Source organism: Gordionus sp. m RMFG-2023, chromosome 1 (assembly GCF_954871325.1).
Source record: "Gordionus sp. m RMFG-2023 chromosome 1, tfGorSpeb1-WG-v2, whole genome shotgun sequence".
In the NCBI taxonomy this organism is placed as follows: Eukaryota; Metazoa; Nematomorpha; class Gordioida; order Chordodea; family Parachordodidae; genus Gordionus; species Gordionus sp. m RMFG-2023.
The window spans coordinates 26,396,994-26,417,574 of record NC_088775.1 but is presented as its reverse complement, the minus strand read 5'-3'; the positions used below and the strand labels follow the sequence as shown (position 1 = coordinate 26,417,574).

Below are 20,581 nucleotides of genomic sequence, written 5' to 3'. Positions count from 1 at the left end.
TTCCTTTCTTAAGATAAAGTAACAATTCGAATATCTTTTTGGATAAAGGAATTAGTGATTTTTATTCAATTTAACTTTATAAAAATGCGTTTAATTTATGTTTTTGAAATAAAAACTTTCACAAAATAAATAATAGTATTATCGCTAAAATGCAAATCTGTATCATTTGATCCCGGTCTCACCTAACCAAAAAAAATATTCGTGTTGTAAAACATTGCCTATTAAATAGCAGTAAAACAGCTTAGAGAAATTGATTCAAACCTCGATTTAAAAGATATAAAATATTAATATATTTTTCTAATTTTAACATATATTATGTCGGTAGCTGCACTGTACAGGGCAATCTAAAGCCCGTCGTCAGATCGAACAGAAAAAAAGAGCCAGGCCACTTGTGCAAAATATTTTTCTATTCTGGCCAAGAATTTTGCAATTTTATTTAACCTTGAATAATTAAAATTACGTGCCGTTGGTTTACAATATCAATACAATTGTATTGTATTGTATTAGTATTGATATTGGCTTCAAAATTTTATTGGTAAGCAATATTTCCTCTATATTGACGGTATGTATTGATTTACATTGGTATTGGTTATAATTAATATTCATGCAAATTAAAGGAAATTAAAATTATTATATCATTATTATGAAAATTCTTGATTGTGTTCTTCAAAATAAACATCATCATTTGCAAAATGGGTTGGATTTATAAAATAGTTCTCTATATCTTTGACTTCAACTGCGATATCATTAAATAAATAATTGATATGAACATATTTACATACATAGATGTAAAAATATTGTAGACATAATAAATAAATAGATACTAATCTCAAAATAAAGTCAAAATTCATTAAATAAATCTAAAAATATAAAATATTTGTATTAATTAATATTTTGGAAATTTATTGGTATTGCTTTTTAAATCAATATATCATTAGTATTAGATTGATTTATCAGCTATTGGTAATGGCACAGGTATTTTTTTAAAAACTAATATAAATTGAGAAATTCAGATTCCACATGGATTTCATAATTTTTTAAGTCTCATTTCATGTGACATAATTTTATTACTTTATTTGATATTTAGAACATATTTGTCTTATTGAATAAGGGATATAAATCAAAATTTCAACAATTCTAGATAAAATTGCCTCAAATTCACAGTAGGGGTACTCTGTGCATTATAGAATATATTTCTGGTCAAATCAGATTTTTTCAAATTTATTATTCGTTCTCAATAAATAATTCAAGATTAAAAAATCCCGAATCTCAATGCGGCCTAAATTTTAATATATATAATTTAATTGATTATACAATTATTTATTGCAATTTTTTTAAATTAATTTTTTGCCTTTAAATTATTGAAATAATCAAATTTTTGCCTCAATTAGTATATGTAGCAATGACAAATTATTCATTATAATGTCTCATAATTCTTTAATTTTCAATAAATTTTGAATTATTTGCAGTTACTCAAAGGAAAGTAGTTGCAGTATTTTCTACTCGAAAATGAACAATTAGTTACTTTAACAACTAGTAAATATATAAAGAATTGTATCATATAATGTAAAAATAAAAATTAACTCTAAATTCACAATAATGGTGTTTTTAAATTAATAAATTAAATAAATATAAAAAAATAAAATATTGATCATTCATTTGAAATTATAAATTTTACCTCTATTAATATGCATATCAATTAAGTTTAAGAATGAAAATCTGTATAAAATCTCGCAAACGATTTTTTAAATTAAAATAGCACTTTATATTTAAAAAATATATTAAATGTATATTCGCTTGAGTGTTATAATTAATTTATATCATTAGGTTAAAATAAAATATGACAAGAAAATATTTTAATATTTAGAAATATTGTACATATTTGCTCTTATCGAAAAGATAAAAAGCTGTAAGATAATATGACAATAACAATTATTTATATTTTTTGAAAAATGATTTTAGACCTCAAAACATTTTTTGTAAATTTACAAAAAAATGTTAGAAAAATCAATCTTAAGAAGACGATAATTTATAAATATTTTAAATTTTATTTAATACTTGTCACCAATACTCTTAGTGTTTTTTGGTGAAGAATTCCTTAAATTTATCACACCAATATGGAGAAAATTAACCCAATTAAGTGGCGATCGTAATGAAGCCTTCTATTTAAAGCAACCTATTACGATGGCTATTCATCAAGTAATTGCATTGCTGTTTTTTAAATTCTATATATATATATATGTGCTATACCTTTATAATCGTGATTAGTTTTTTATATGACTTTTGTTTTAAATTCTAGCAGGCCCCACCTTTGGCTGGAAATATAGCAAACAAAATTTCGAAACTCGTCAGTTCATAGCTTCCTTTCGAATTTCAAACTTAGTTTTGCAGCATCATCGAAAAATCATACGTATAAAATTGAATATAAAATATATACCTATTGAAAATATGCTAAAAATGGTAGTCTTGTGATAGAATATATGTATCTGCCGAATCCTTTTCAAGTTTTAGATGGATTTCATCAATAACATCAAAGATTGAGAGATATTTTCCTACTCGATTTAATTAGGTTCATAAATTCTATGTAAAAATTATATATGTTTTGCTATATGCTGCTTGACATTTTGGTGAATAACAAAATGGGATTCTACTTAACCAAATCCTTTGAAAAGCCGTATTTTTGGTACAGAATATTTGAATTTAATTTTGGTCTAATATTAAACTCAGGATTTTTGTAGAGTAGTAGCCAAATGACTTGATCCAAAAAAAAACTCATTCAGTATTCGTTTAAATAAATGAAGGACCGGTCGAAAATATAACGAGGAACTTACTTTGAATACCATACGAAATCATGTATTAATGTTTTAAGTGTTGGGAAGGATGAAAATAAATAAGGGATAATATAGATATAAAATAAATGTGGAAGAGAATTGTATCTTCAAAAAATGAAAATCGCTAATTATGCATTTCTATGCTTAAGGCACAAAAAAATCTCCTTAAATAAGCCACTGAAACCAAACAATCAAGAATATTAATTTAAGTTTGTAATGTAGAGAATTTATAAACATTAAAGAAATTAAAAGCACAAGTAACGGTGAGAATAAATATTAAGGTATAAATTATTACAATTTAGTTATAGTAGAAGAAAAATAAATATTATTCAAAAATTTATCGCTTTTATTTCCTCACGTAACTCGAAGAATTGAAAAAAAAATTTCAGATAGTGTTGTTAAACGGCTCGATTTTAAAAACGGCCAACCCAATATTTTAGCCAAAAATATTACGCAAGCCTAAAGATTTTGCTCACAGATAGCAGAACGGTTTTGACATCTGTTAACGAAATCGCTTGCATAACATTTTTTGGCTATAATATTTGGTTTGCCGTTTTTAAATATCGCTCCGTATAACAAACAATACTAGTTTCAGAATATAAATTTTTTTTCTTCAAACAATTTTTCAATTTTTTTATTTCTTTTTTTTCGTTTGAAATTACTTTTTTATATCATATAAATAAATATTATATCAAGCATTTTTTTTAATAATTTACATGTTTTTGCTGATATAGATTTTTTAAAATCTAATCTAATCATATTCTCGACTATTTTATAATATCTCAATACCGTATTTGTAGACATTTTTAAATTTTATGCATGTACAATTTATACAATATAAATATAAAAAAAATAAATAAACCTGACAGAATTGATTTGACAATCGCTAGGCGGGTGATGTTTAAGGAGATTATAGTATATAAAATAGGAGCTAGAATTAGGTATCTTGACATTGGAATCAAAACTATTACTCTTAAAATCCATAAATTTTCGTCTAAAGGGAATCATCATATATTTATTATATTATTTTTTAAAATTTTTATTTTACAAAATTTAATATTTTAAATTAATTGAAAAGAGAAATCAATTAAGATAAAATAAAAAATTTTCTAAAAATATAAAATAAAAAACAAAAAACACATATAAAATTTTAAAAAACAAATTTTTTGGTAAACATTTTATTTATATTTTTTTTATTATACTAACTTTTTTAAAGTACAATTTAAAAATATCTATTAATTTTTGTTTTGTTTAAATTTCTTATTAAATTTAACTCTATTTTTTCTATTATTTTTTCTTATAAATATTTATAAAAATATGGTATTAATTATATCAAATCATCCCCATAAATATAAATTGGAATAAAAATAATTATAGTTGCAAATGTGTAATCTATTCATTCTTATAAAATATTTTGCTTACCTTATTTTACAAATTTATTATCCACTATGATTTAATATAAGCTGATTTTTCGTAATTACACCTTTCCCTTAAATTAAATATTAATCCAAGAAAATATCTAAGCTAAAAACGTCGTATTATTTTGATTCTATAAGTTTAATACCAAGATATATAATAAATTTAATATAATGGATTTAATTTTTAGTGATTATTTCATAAAAAGCACTTAAAAGAAAAGATTTTAAAATACGCTGTATTATCCAAAAATCTTTCATTTTAAAATCATTTATTTTATACGATTTTTAAATTTGGGAAAATTTGATATGCCCAAAAATGTATTATAGCATTTCTTTCTTTCTTTCTTTCTTTAGAGTCAAGGTGCTTACTTCATAGGGACAGCAGGGCTCTCTCCCCATTTAAATGTTCTACAAAATAGATATTAAAATATGGATATAACACTCATACTAGAATATGTTGTCAAATCACGTTTTTCAAATTTAAAAAATTACCATTAGTAAATTATTTAAAATTGAAGGATTTTGAATTGCCACTGATTATATTGTATTAATTCTATATTTTGTAATCATAAATTATAATTAAAGATTTTTTATTAAATCCCCCCTAATTATTTGTCAATCCTGTGAAATTTTATCATTTAATATTTTACGCAATGTAAATAATAGAAATTTTGAATATTGGTTAAAATTATCATTTCACTTGACATCCATTTGTAGGGTATGGAAATCAGTTTAAATTTCATTGTCGTTTCACATTTAAATAAGTGCAATAAATTATTAAATTATTTGAATAAGTTACCAAGGTGTGTAAATAAGATTATATGAACTCTAGAATCTGCCAATGAATTTATAATTAATCCATTTATTTATGTGCTAACAAGTTACATTGCTCACAAAACCATCCTTACAATTTCATTAATTATATATATATGCTTCTCTTTTTAGAAAAAATCATAAATCATATATAAAAGTAATTTATTTTTAAATATAATATATAACTCCTCTGAGGTTTTTTCATTATAATGATTTGAATAAATAAAGTAATTTGAATAGAATTTAGGTAAAAACTGCTAAAAAATACTTGTCAATCAAATTATTGGTTTCCTTTCGTATCTGATGTTGAGAATGGTCTGTAATGGTAATGGTATGATAAGAGTTGTAGGACCTAACCCTATTGGATGTTATGTTCTGAGGGATCACAGAAAAGCGCAGAGAACAGATATATAGTAGAAAGAATGAAATCTAACGATTAGGATTATTATTATATAGTTCAATTTTCCCCTCACAAATTGGGAGAATATTAGCTAGCCTTTTTTAAAATTGATTTTCCATAGATGATCACCACCTATCATCACAGATGAAGGGGAGAAGGCTTTGACTGATAAGATCCCATCTTTATAATTTTTGGAGGTTTTTTTTTTCCTAAAAGTGTTTTCTTTCAATCGATTTTTTAAAATTAAAACAAAACCTTCCTCAGACACTTAAAAAATAATTTATTTCAAAAAAATTTCCCATGCTGTTGAATAAATGAAATTATTTGGTATATTATATGTCAAGGGTTTGGCAAATTCAGTATGCCTTCATAAGCCCGGGTTTTTAACAAATTTTAGGAACTTAAATTATTTATGGCGCGACTTTTTTAATTTTGAAAGATCTAAAAATTTTGTAGGCTTAGTAATTTAGCATTACAGCTTGCCAAACCGATTTTTGTAAAATCAGCTATAACTCCTGTACTCTATTTAGATATTGAGAAGAGCAATATATATGTCGTTACCTATAACTACACTCTATAAAGAAGTCTTGTAAAACCTTTTTTAAAATTGATCATATTTTTAAAATTTCATTTTTTTAAAAAAGTGCACATTTTCCCCAACGAACTCCAATAGAGGGTAAAGCAAACGACTTTGTGGAGCTTCTTAAACTATTAGCATTTTTATCTTATAATGAATTGAAATTATATATTTGTGAATAGTATTTTTTTATTGTTCAAGTTATCAAAATTGAGGCGATTTATATAAAAATTGGAACAGTTTTAATTATTTTTATAAATATTTTAAATACATGAAAAATTTATCAATTGAATATGTTCCATGTGCCCATTCTGTAGCATTCTGCATTGGAAATAATAAAATTTAATAAATTTATATAAGAATAACTAGTCAACTAACAGGTAAATTTCAATATATTATTTACCTTATTGTTAAGGTATATCCAAATGACATATTTAATACCTAGACTGACGATTCATATTAAAAGTGTACATCAATGCAAATCAGCTGGAGATCCATCTTGGTTACACTAATCATTATTAAAATTTTAAACGAGAGCCAAATTTATTTCTTTATCTGATGCAAACTTTATTAAAGAATTACCGGATCATCGAGATAATAAGGAAACAAGTTATCAATTTAATAATAGTTTTTAACATGAGAATTCACTATATGTACCAAAATGGCGGGTCCAGCTGATTTGCTTTTAACGCTTAAAAATGCATTTTAATGAATGAATCGTCAGTCTAGGTATTATATATGTCATTGGGTATATCACACCAATATATAAAATGATAAAAAAATAAATTTATATCTTTTTAATTGAAAGACCATAAAATATTTTGCTAGCTTGAATTAGACAATTAGTTATAGTTCTTTCTTCATCTTTGAATATTTTATTTTTATTTTGATCCACGCTACTAAATGAGCCAGTTTCTTGCTATTAAATAGTCTCATAAAATTAGATCCATGTGTATGCCTAAAATAAATACCAATGAAATATTAATTTCAATTTATATAAAAATAATTTCATCTATTCCGTGAAATTTTTTTCTTTATTTAAGTGAATATATCTAATATGCTATAGGATAGGATAGGTGCTTTACAATATAATGAAATATAATCCGGTAAAATCAGAATTTTTAAATTTAAGAATCGCCCTCTGCAAATGAGTTGAATTTGAGAGGTTGCAAATCCACAAGGATTGTGAAACCCTATAAAACCTAATTTACAAAAGTTAGTTATGATATAAACGGCATTATAAATATCTAATCCTTATCATTTCATATTTTAATAAAAAGCAGATCTTGCTATCTTATTAACAACTCTAAAGATAAATGATATATTTAAAAAAATTAATATTACACATTAATAATTAGTAAATATTAAGATAATCAATTATAACCTTAAATAATTTCACTCATTTGGACACCTTTATAGGTGGAGATTAGTAAACCATCCACCCTCCAACTAGTAGGTCTACACAATAATAGTTTAAAAATACCTAATGGTATTGCCTTAACACATTGGCCTAATCTTCCCCTATCATGTAAACCTTTTTTTTTAATTTCTCAACAAAATCAAATAACTCAAATTTTGCTGGCCACCCCCAAAATCTTAAAAGACCATACTGGGAGAATATATGGGGATGGACCTTTCCATTTAATTATAAGCCTCGGGAAAAAATAAATGTAGATACTGGAGATCTAAGTTTAAATAACAGAGGATCTCTTTAGAGATCTGTCAATCTAACTTCCTTAGCATCGGCTCAAGTTCACGATAAAATAAACTCAATCGATTTGGAAGACCCCACCCCTATTTTTTAGAAATGATTAATTTAGTTTATTTCTTACAGTCCCCTTTTAATCATTTCTTTTAGCTACTCTTTTAGAAAAAAAAATTTCAGTCATTTTTTTTAGAAATATTTTATACGCTTCCATAATTCTTACAATTTATACCTAATATTATGTTTTTTATATAATATTTTTGTTATTTTTATCCAATATAAATATATATACAAATCTTTTTAAGTAAAAATAAAAAAGAACAATATATAACAGAGATCGGCAGAGGTACCATTTGCACGACCCGATTCGAGTTTTGTATTTTCAAACGGCCCGATCCGGATTTTTAAAAAAATATTTTATTTTTAACTTTTATAGATAATAATGGCGATTTAATATATTCGGCCTGGCCCGGGTATTCTTAAAAATATTTTAGGCCCGACCCGGGTATTTAAATTTTTCTAGGCCCAGTCATTTTAATGTGGGCCCATATATACGGGGCGCGCCGGGCTTGCAGATCTCTGATATTTATCATTTATTTTCTTTTTTTTTAAAATTGTACTTGATGATGTTCCATAAACCCTTTTGTATTTTAAGATTTCGGTGTCAAAGATTGTTATTTAATTTTTTTATTTTTTCATATTCTGCAATTTAAAAACTTGTCAAATTATCTTTAGCATTAAGAATAAATGCCAAAAATTATGTTAGTATATTCTTTAATAATTTATACTATCAATGAGTCAAAAGAAATCCTTATAACTGGTCTAATAGGGGAATTTTGGAATGACAATGGTATAATTAATCATAATGGTATTATGGTATATTAAAATCATTTAATAAAATTAGAAATATTATTAAAAAGTAAAGGATTTTTTAGGGGAAAGTCCCCTACAAATGATTCGAATACTTTTCTGACCCAAAATAGGAAGAAGATATTCTTATTAGAAGAATGTGGAAGACGTACAGGCTGATATTTATAAACTTTTAAAGGCTGTTTTAGCCGCACAAATTAGTGTGTATAATATCTTTTTTGCCCCTGAAATTTATTTCAACCCCGCAAGTCATAGATGATTGATGAAATATTAGAAGATATTTTAAGTGTACATTTAAATAAAAAATTTAAATGACTATATAAGTATATCATATTATAGTAAATATATAATTATACTATTTTTCATCTAGATTAAATCTTAAAAGAGTTTTTTGGTCCAAATTAGCTTATATACGTAGTTTAATCATCATACCTTGCTTTTTAAAAAATTATTTTACAAAAAGAATTTAGGGAATTTATATTTCTGTCATAAAAAATAGTCTTTTTAGAATATATTTAAGGAATTATCACTTATCTCACACACACTCCGACCAAACTAAAATGTGTTTCTTAACCCTAAAACCGAATCAGACTTTTAAAAAAAATCAACCTGAATTCATAGTAGAACATGAACCCGGCAAGTAATATAAAACGGGTTCAAACCCCTGAACCTGAAGAAAACCTAGAGTGAATAAAGTTTGTATATATAGATCGTGGGATAAGAGATTTGAAGTAGTTAATCAGCTATAAAAAAAATATCAAATGGTATATCGCTAGTATTAGGTCTTATAATAATCACTTAAAATAACTAAAAATGGATCAATCTATATTGAATTTAATTTCAACTATTATTTAAAATATTTGTTTATGTATATATATTATGATGCTTTACATATAATATTGCTAAACTACTCAGCTTGGTTTGGAATCCAACTAGAGTCCTCTGATTCCATAAATAGAATTAATAACATCAAATATTTAAAAAAAAATATATAAATATGTTTATCTTAAAAAATATTGAAAAAAATATACTCCTCTTTCTTTTTATTCATTTATACCTTCAAATCACTTTGCATTGAATGAAATAAATAGGTATAGAAAAGGTTGGTGAAAACGAAAGGTTCATAGGAATTATATAAAATAAAAGTTTTTTAAAAATATTATTATTTATTTTAAACCCTTTGGATATTGCGGGCAGCGACGTGTTAAGTTTTTATTCATTGCAAAACAAATCTAATAATTAAATATTGTTATTCATTTACTTTTTCTTATTAGGCTGTGCTTAGAATAATTTACACAAATGATTATTTTATAATTTATTTCAGTTATCACATTCACGCTCTCGTCAAATTTATTTTTTAAATTTATTTATTTATTCCTGTTTTTTTATTACCGATAATATCTTGTTTGTTTCAAACAATACAACTAATTATTTATATAATTTAATATTGAATATGTTTCTTTGATTGATGAATTTTCAACTATAGATGGACAGATAAAAATATTTAGATTAGTTAAGATTTTGTATTAATTTAATTATATGCACTGTATCTATATTTTTTTCTAAAGTACAATTGTTTATAATGAAAATACATTTTCTTATATAATATCACACTCAATTAGCTTATAATATAGAATTGATATATAGAAGGAATAAAAAATAAATGCACAAAATAAAACTGAATTTTACATCATATACATTATAAATAAATTTAAAAAGTAACATGAAATAAATTTATTTGGCTGACAGCACCGATGATCGATACAGCCTACTATCAGTATTTCATGATGGTCAAAATCTTTCTAGATGATAGCCTGAGATTACTTATAATTCTTAGTCTTTGTTGGGAAGAAATTATTATTTACCAAAGTAATCAAAAATGTTGGAGAGTATTAAATTACAGTGTTTGATAAATTTTTATATTTTTTATTTATTAGTTTTATTGATTTTCTCTTTGATCATGGAATAGAATCTAAGAGAATGGGTAAATCAACACAGATTTTGTACGACTAGTGGTATTCTATTTCTTCGAGATATGTAGAATCATAAGTTTCAAATAGAATGGCTGAGTGAAAAAATATAGTGATTGTGTTTATCATAGGGTAACGAGGATTTTGGAGCAACAAGCAATGGAAGGAGTGATTAGCTATAGCATTCATAGATAGCTTGTAGAAAATACAGGTAGGCAATGTCACAAACAATGAGGGCAAATATATTCTGATTTGCTTATTTGATAAAAGCAAACTAAGGTTGAAACTCAGAATCACTTGCATGTCTGATGGAAGGAAGATCACGATATCCATTATTCAAGCTCTATAAGGAAATACTGCCACCAAGGTTCTTGAGGTAAAGGAATATCGAAGAAGAATATTTTATGTATTCAAGGTTTAACCTTTTGTTGGGTAAATGAAAGTGGAAAATAAGCAATTCCGGGCGTTTTTTCCAAAATCAGAAGGTTATATTTTGATGAGTTTTTGCAAAAAATTTGTAAAGTTTTATGATCCAATGTCATTTTACATGTGAGAAGAGAAAGGAAAGCTCAAAGTTAAATACTCGGAGAAAAATATATATAATAACAAATTTGGTTGAAGGAGCTGCCTGCATCTATGGGATCATAGGTGTAGCTAGGATTTTGCTAGGGGGAGAAGGGATATTGGGTGAATTTTCCCACATAATTGTTATTGTAGGTCTTTAGATACATCTATTGTAGTCGGCCTTTGACTATGTTATATCTTTATAAAAATAATCTTGGTTTTTCAAAAACTGTTTTTTTCTAAAAATTTTCAATTCGATAAATAATCTTTTAGAGATAATTTTTTTACTCTAATTTCCAGGTTCATTAGTAAGCAGTGTCTAGATTAGCGGGGGGGGGGTGAAATATGACTCCATATATCTCTCTGTGGTGTAAAATTAGGCTCCTAATGGGGTTTGGAGTAAAAGAAATTTAGGGGTGGGAGGGGGTGAGAGGGAGTAAATTCAGGCATCTTGCTTTCAAATATATTTTCTCTAGAAACTCTGTTAAGTCAAAGAAGAGGAATGGAGGTGTAGAACGGAAGACATTAAAATCTTAGGTATATAAAAGAAGCTTCTTAGGGGATTAATTAGATAGTAAAAAATTTTTTTAATTAGTTATTATATAATCAAATTATTAAATAAAGAATCAACTGATAAAAATACAAGATTAAATTTTATATAGTTATAGTAATCTAATATTTAAAAATAAACATCATTTTATAAAAATGAGAAATTCATATCCTTCTAAATAATAATATTTTTTTTAGAGTATAATTATTAGCCAATAGTAAAAAGTACTCAATTTAATTACTATTTAAATCAAATAAATATGGGGGGTGGGGAATCGCATGTAGGCGTATCCAGAATTTTCCTATAGGAGGGAAAAACACTATTAAGTGGATTTTTCCGACATACATTTTATTGTGTATCCGTCTCTTCTTTAGATTTAATAAATAGTTCGGCGTATAGGTTTTAAATAAAATAAAAATTTAAGTGTATCTGTTTGATTGGCCATTGGCCACGACTGTCATCCTACCGATGTTTTTCTTCTCATTAACCTTTAGATGCCTTTTTTTCATCAAAAGATATATAAAATATTTTAATATATCTTATTATACCCCGCCTCCCATCCCCTTCTCTAGGAGATAATGAGATATTACTAAGTAAGGCACAACTAATTCTATGTGATTCCCCTACATTAGGCAAGGAATCATATAGAAAGGATTTTATGTAAATGTGTAATAAATTTATAGGAATTTTTCTAATGGATTTACTTTTATAATTAATTTCTTTTATAATCTTGTCGATTCAAATGGTATTTTTACCCTTGAATATATCTTTCAAGTTTTTGATATATAAAATAATTGTCATTTTGGTTTTAAAAAATGCTTAACCATATTGACACCTAATCGTATTACTTAAACTTATTTTATACATTCTTTCCATTACTCGGAGTTTTTATTTTTATTGAAAGTTTATTATTATATTCTTATAATACATTACTAAACTAAAAGTAGGGATTTAGATTATAAGGTCATTTGATATCAGCAAAAAAAAAGGAAACTTTATATAAATAAATAAATATATATAACAATTTCAAATGTAATAATAGTGTTGTAGAATTTATATTCATTAATCCTATTAATAAATGACCATCATTTTTCTTCTACTTATTCTTTAAATTCAGAGACCTGCAGAGGTACCATTTGTACGGCCCGGCCCTGATTAAAAAATTTTCAGCCCGGCCCGGATTTTTTTTTCAAAAATTTTTTACGGACCGGCCCGGGTCTACATATTTTAGACCCAGCCCGGCTCGGATATTCAAAAAAAAAATTTTGGGGGCCCGGCCTGGAATTTTTAAAAAAATTTTTTTTTAGGCCCGGCTCAAAATTTTTTAAAATTATATTCGACCTGGTATATACAAAAAATTCATTATTTCGTATTTTATCATATTTTTCGGCGAGTATTATCATTTAATAAGCAAGTATGTTAGCTAATGTTGTTAAACGGCTCGTTTTGAGCCGATTTTTAAAAACGGCTAACTCAATATTTTCGCCAGAAAAATATTGACTAAGCCTCGAAATTTCGATACTATATGTCTAGAACTTTGCTCTTTCTATGAGCAAAATTTTCAGGCTTGCATAATATTTTTCTGGATAAAAAACTGAGTTAGCCGTTTTTAAAATCGGCTCAAAACGAGCCGTTTAACAACACTTTATTTTTTTTTTAAACAGATATTTAGTCAAATTGATACTATAAAAAAAATAATATTTTGAAAATATACTATGTATTTATCAGAGCGCTACCGCTATCGCTATTTGTTAAAAAAAGTAGCGTGCTACCGCTATCGCTATTTGTCAAAAAAAGTAGCTCGCTATTAGCTACTATTTTTTAAAAGTAGCATTAGTACTTTTTAAAATATATTTACAAACAAATTTTTTTTTTGCCTATAATGTTATTGTATAGTAAATATATAAAAATCAACATTTATAAATATTAAAATATAGTTAGTATTGATTATAAAAAAATTTATGTAGTAAAAATAAATATTTATGGTAATTTATTGCATTTTAATAATAAAATCATTTCAAATTATTATCCCCAAGTCTAGAGCGACGATCATAAAGTATAAGTTTTGCCTTACTAAATAATCTCTCGACACTAGCACTTGAGGGTAAGGGCGTATTTAATCTTATATATATATTTTTAATATAAGATTGATTATCAATTATTTTATTTGCAAGTACATCGTATGTCTGGCATCCTATTATCACTTTGAGGGTTAATGCCACAGATCTTCTTTTTAAAGTCCTAGGGTCTAGCCAATGGCCTGTGATTCCCAAATAAGCTCAAAATTATTTAATCAGATCAATTATAAATATAAATAAGTTTTTACCTTCTGTTATGTGTCCAACTATCTTCCGTGGTACATATATATGATAACTCTACTATTAGAGCATCTTTCATCATTTTAAAGTTATCTGCTATTTCATTCATTAATGTCTGGCGGCATAAAATTGTTGTACCAGGGGATAGAGTTTTAATCATCATGGTAAATGATGGATTATTAACTAATAACATTGGCTGAACTATATAAATTATAAAATCAACATTAACTTTATCAGCCAATTTCTGAATAATATTGTAATTTGGTGAATTGAATTAGTCTTTTTGGATAGTCGCTTATACCAAAATTATTTAGATGTTTCTCCATTTCCTTAAAACTCATAAACAGTCTTATAAAATAAATTTTATTAGAATGTAAAAATGATAATTTACCTTTAGGTGTTTCTTGAGGTTATAGCTACTGGATTAATTTGAGGAAATATTATTTTTTTACATTTTAAACAAATAAATTTGAAACCAGTTTTGGTTATATATTTATTTTAAAAAATTTTCAAATCTAGGGAATGGGAAATTTGTATTATAGCTATTAAGAACATTTTCTTCCCTGGTATCTTCCATTTCATTAATATCATTGTCTGAATCACTTTCAATGATTTGGATATCCATAGGCGATGACATTTTAAATTATTAACACATGATTTAGGTTTATAATACAAATGAAAATATAAATTACAAATTGAAATTATATTTCAATTTCAAAATTAAAAAATAAATCATAAAAATTATAATTAATTATGATATTATATTTCAATTTCAAAATTAAATAATAAATCATAAAAATTATAATTAATTATGATATTATATTTAAATTTTCATGTTTATACTTACCTTCATTATATTTTTTAAAAGTAACGAAGTAGCGGCTACTTAGCTACTTTCAAAAAAAGTAGCGCGCTAAAAAATTAAATAATTACAAAAAAAGTAGCCGCTATTAGCTATAGCTACCAAAAAAGTTAGCGCTTGTAGCGCGCTACTTTAACAACTCTGGTATTTATCAAAAAAATAAAAATGATATTTTAATTAATCAAAAATATAACATATATTATATAATAATGTATTTAATCCTTTGCGTATTTATTCCATGGCAGGAAAACTATAATTTTATTATGTAATAGATACTATGACTGTTAGCTAGTGTTAACTTTCACCAAACATTATATTAATCATAACTATATATAATCATTATAACCATATCTAATTGACGAATATAATAATTCATGTTGTATAAATTTTTAAAATACGGCCCGGCCCGGGTATATTTTAAAAATTTAAAATACGCGGGCTTAGGGCCGGGCCTGCAGGTCTCTGCTTTAAATTAAGTCTTGAAGGTAAAATTGTTATTTATTGTTATACTATATACACTATTATAATATAATATTTTTTTCCCCTTAAATATTTATAATTTTTTAAAAAAATAATGATTTTTATATAAAATTAAAACATTTTTGTAAAGTAGGAAGAATAGTAAATATTTCATTTTAAAAAATCATATGAAAGTCTGCAATTTCGGTCATTAATTCCATAGTGAAGACTTTAGTAAAGGGAAAAGGCACAAAGGCTACTTGTATTCTTCACTTTCTTCATTTAGATTTTCTGCTATCATCTATCTAAATTTTTTTCCCCTTAAATATTTATAATTTTTTAAAAAAATAATGATTTTTATATATATTAAAACATTTTTGTAAAGTAGGAAGAATAGTAAATATTGCATTTTAAAAAATCATATGAAAGTCTGCAATTTCGGTCATTTATTCCATAGTGAAGACTTTAGTAAAGGGAAAAGGCACAAAGGCTACTTGTATTCTTCACTTTCTTCATTTAGATTTTCTGCTATCATCTATCTAAAATAACAATCGGAAACTTCTTCACCTTGATATCTTTAGTTTGGAATAGATAAAATTTAAGCAGCGTTTTTAACAGAGTTGGAACCCGAATCAACGGAACTGAGCTAGAATATAAGAAATGAGATATTTTTTTTTTCAAAACATTTCAGAACCAGGATAATAAAAATGTTGCAAACTATATTTAATACTCATCGTGTTCGTTACTGAATACTATACAAGGCTATTAGTTAATTTATAAAATAAAAAAAATTAAAAAGGACATAGTAAGTAAAAAGGCACTAATATAAAAAAAAAAAATATTTGAAAAGAGAAGGGTAAAAAAAAAGTAGTATAGAAAGAAAATAATGAAATAAAATTTTCATAAAGGTAAAAAAACGAATCGATAAGAAAACCAATAAAAAAAGTTCAAGAATTTTTTTAATGTAATAAATATAATCAATCTGCTATTTCGAAATTAATCTATTTGTTAAAACAATTCACTTTTTTAAAATATATATTAAAAACTACAACAGAAATATCGTTCGACTAAGAGATCCATTGGTTATGACTAATATCCTGAAGAGGTAAAACAAATAAGGAAAGGATATTATTCTGGATATCACCAAAAGTCAATTCCATATAGATGTAAATAGAAATGAGACAACAAAGAAGGATTATGAACCAAAGTATCATAGAAACAGACTCGGGGGCAGACGTGCAATCGAGATGTATAGTGCTCAGCTGCGGAGGTTATATGCAGTTGAAAACTCCATATTTTGAAAACTCGCATACGCAGGACTATTTATAATGCAATCATTAAATCAAAAAAATACCAAATATCCCCCATGGGCAGTGTATCTACTTCCTAAAGGTGTCGAGAAGGGAAACCAAGTGTCCTAATGAAAGTAGAGATTAGAGCGTAAGCGAAGGACGTAAAATAAACTTTTTCAAAAAGAAAAGAAATATATTAATTAGCAGGAAAAAATTCGTTATTCATACAAAGAAAAAAATTTGACAGATGAATAAAAATTGAGCAGAAATGAAGTTTATGTACTGTAAATAAATAATAATTAATATTGCGTTAGTTTAGTATATAAATGAATTAAATTAACAATAATTTACAAAACTATAGGTATACGAATCATAAATTTCTTTAAAAAAATAAATAAAATAATTATCAATATATATTAATATTTAAAAGCATATATGAATTTTTAAAAGCAAAAGAAACAAGGTATTTCTAATATACTATAATATTTTCATAGTGGGATCAAAAAATAAGGTTATATATACATTCAAGACAAGACATTGTTTCCGTATTTACTTAAGTAGGCTATGGTTTGAAACCACAATATCTTAGTTGAGAATCCACCCATGGTTGATATAAAAACATATATAGTGTCATAGGAATAGTGCTAAATATAAAAGCACATTTATAGCTAACATTAAAATTGTAAACTGAAAATCTCTTGTAGCTGGCAAACTATTTTTTAACTTTACATTTTCTGTAATATTATCCGCTTATAGGTTCTACTATGTATGGCTCCTGGTAAAATTAAGTGGTTTGTAATGAATGTTTAGCCGATTATTTATAACAACCTTGTTATTTAGTTTTAGAGTGATTCTATTATGCAAAGTTTTATAAAATTTCTTGATTATAAAAAGGTTAGCAACAGATGTTATCAAAAATGGAATAAAAAACATTATAAAATGTAAGTATTTTCTATATGTAATAAACCAAAAAGCTTTAGGGTTTGGTGAATGAGTATATTCAATTATATATTTCTTTTTAACACATGGATTTAAAGTTTTCCTTAGGCTATCATATTTATCATCAAGATCTATATTTTTAGACAATGTGTTGTTGATAATTAACGGATTATATAGTAAATTTTCTATAAGTAAAAGAAAATTCTAATGCCAATAAGCGGTCTAAGGATATAAAGGCCCTCAATACATAACTAATTCGTAAAAACATCTATTAAAGGGAATCCAATTATTATAGAATATAACGAAAATAAGCATGATCTGCGGCAGATATGACAAAATGCGAAATATATAACTGGTACTAGAAAGTTTAGGCATAAGAAATCGAATATGGCCAGAGTCTTGATATACAAGTATGTATTTTGCCTGAATGCCATTATATAAAGGTTATTTTTTATATAAAAAACGTAAAATAATTATGCATCTAAAAAGTGTCTAAATTAAATATATAGATACTTCTAAAATAGTATCCATATACAGATACCACATTTTTATATTTAGTTAAACACTTTTATATTTATTTGTGAAAAGACAAAACAAAGATATAAAAGAACAAGCTCCAGAAAATATTTAAATTTTAAATATATTTACATTTAAAGGAAAAGTTGCGTTAACAGCATTGTTCTTAATTTAGTGTTGAAAGAGGTTTTCAAATTTGTATTAATATCACCATAAAAATGCAAATGATAATCTTTAAAGAATGTCTTATGAATATTTAGATGTGTTAATCAATTATAAAGACCAATAGATAAAAAAAATTCTCGATAAAATAGAAACGAAAAATAATATTTTTCAAAAACTCGCTCCACAACGTTCCGAAATTTAGAATTGAGGAAGAACAAAATACCTTTCTTACGGGTCCCTATTTTGAGTATATTAAAAAAAATGCCTTGAAATATATATACAATGTATTACAGTTAGAATAGCTTTATGCTATATTTCAAAATGTCTCAAGTCTTTGCTAAATGTTTTTCGCTACTGCTTAAACTTATCACCCAATGCTAAATATACCAAATGCAGACATAACTCTTGGAAGTCTATGCGATCAAGAGCAACGTGAGCACGGCATGAGCACCTAAGTTTTTTATATTATAGTATATAATGAAATATTAAATTAATTTTGTGGGGACGTTTTTATTAGATTAGATATTTACAAGAATTTGCCAAGGTTATAAAGTTTTTTATTTGCTGCATTAGGACATGAAAAACATATTTTTTTAATCAAAAAATGTAAATAAATTTCTAATTTATTATGTATTTACCTAAGAACAAAGAGCTTGTTGATGAATGATGAGATATTCAAATCCTATATATAAATATCAGAAGAACAAACTATAAGGTTAATGGTATATATTATTAATTGTTAATATTCCATAAATGAAATGTTTGTTGATATAAAATTTTATTTAATATGTTAACCCTAAATTAAAATCTTTTCTATTTAAACTGTTTACCAGTTCTTAAATAAAATATCAAAACATTTATAAATTATTTATACATTATATAAATTTGGATTGTGTGTTGAAAAAAAAAATTTAATACAGAATTTAAAATCAAATTATAATATTAACCCTGGATTTCGATAGCGTTTACATTAAAGGGGTCAGTCTCCAAACATTTTTGAAGGAGATATCGGTGGAGAGGGGAGGGCTGTAAATATCACGCCATCTTGAATTTTTCTCTCTCTTGTAGATACTGGGTTTTGGAAACCAGTTTAAAAACTCTAGGTTAGGGATTTTGAAATTTTATTCTACCCGTACGATTTCAATTTTAAGTTTTCAGTTATATTGACCCTACATCTTGCTGGTTCAATTTTTAGTTAATTCATAATTTTTCCCTTCAATATGTGTACTACATTCATAGATAACAGAATACATCAGTGGCGTAGCTAGGAATTTTCCTTAGAGGGGGTCCATACATATAAAAGCCTGGGAGGCATCGCCCCCAGACCCCTTAAACGGGCCTTCGGCCCTTTTGCGCCTTCGGCCGGGTTTATCTTACAAATCATAACCATATCTTTGATAATATGTAATAAATATATTTTTTAAATGCATTAATAATTTGTTTTATAATTTAGTAGATTATTCTCAATGACTTTATAATAATACTATCCAAAAAATTTCAATAGTAATATAATATCCTTCCACAAACATCAAAACCAGAAAAATATAAATATTATTGGTATTTATTTGATATAAAGTCACCACTTATAAGTCTTTTGAACGTATAATCTAAAAATAAATTTTTGTTCTGGGAGGGGTCCAAACCCGAAAACCACCTCCGTAGCTACGCCACTGGAATACATTGACGGATGAGATCACCCGAAATTTTTTTTTAATCAATTAGAGGCCACTATAGTTTGCTCTTATCTAATTGTGAATTTTTTTCACTTAATAATTACTCTAGTATATTATTAATGTATATTACACATTATTTTACTAATTCATTAATTATCACGCCAGAATTGCATAAAAATTTATCTTCCCCTATGCAGGAGGGATGAATATGCATGGTATTGATCTATTCGTTTTAATTTAACAAAAGGGTTAGTTGGTGTCAATATAATTATTTTTTGCTATAGAGACCCTCCAATCAGGCCCAAAACCCAGCCCTTGAAAAATATTTTTGAAATGGGGTTGAAAACTAGGACTCAACCCAACTTTTTATTGTTGGAACCGTAAACCGTTTCTGACGATTCAATAACCAGAGTCTTCCAAATCTCTTTAAGCCGATGACTTTCAGGCCTCTTAACTAAATATAAAATGGATACTGACAATGAATCTATATGCTCACCAAAAAACCCTAAAAAGTGAATAACGCAATTATGCCCTAGCCCCCCCCCCCCGTTAGAGAACCCTGACAGAAAAGTTATATTTACCTTAGAAAAAGAATTTCAATAACATGAAGATTTTCATTTCGTTTCACTAATTTTTAAAAAAAAATCTAAAATAAGAAA

The 20,581-nt window shown here is 25.8% G+C and overlaps 1 protein-coding gene and 1 long non-coding RNA gene across 2 annotated transcripts in view; both read right to left on the bottom strand.

Annotated features, from left to right (window-relative positions):
• LOC135922630 (GTPase-activating Rap/Ran-GAP domain-like protein 3) overlaps positions 1–3,767 on the bottom strand; it is a 152,440-nt gene extending 148,673 nt beyond the window's left edge. The window contains exon 1 of the mRNA XM_065457045.1: positions 3,694–3,767. The gene's annotated coding sequence lies outside the window, so the exon portion shown is untranslated. The remainder of the gene's footprint in view (positions 1–3,693) is intronic.
• Positions 3,768–6,252: 2,485 nt separating this feature from the next.
• On the bottom strand, positions 6,253–20,581 carry LOC135922659 (uncharacterized). The gene is made up of 3 exons (XR_010570988.1): positions 20,504–20,581; positions 6,850–6,997; positions 6,253–6,360 (listed from the first exon to the last, which is right to left on the bottom strand). It is a non-coding gene; the product is annotated as an uncharacterized LOC135922659 (long non-coding RNA).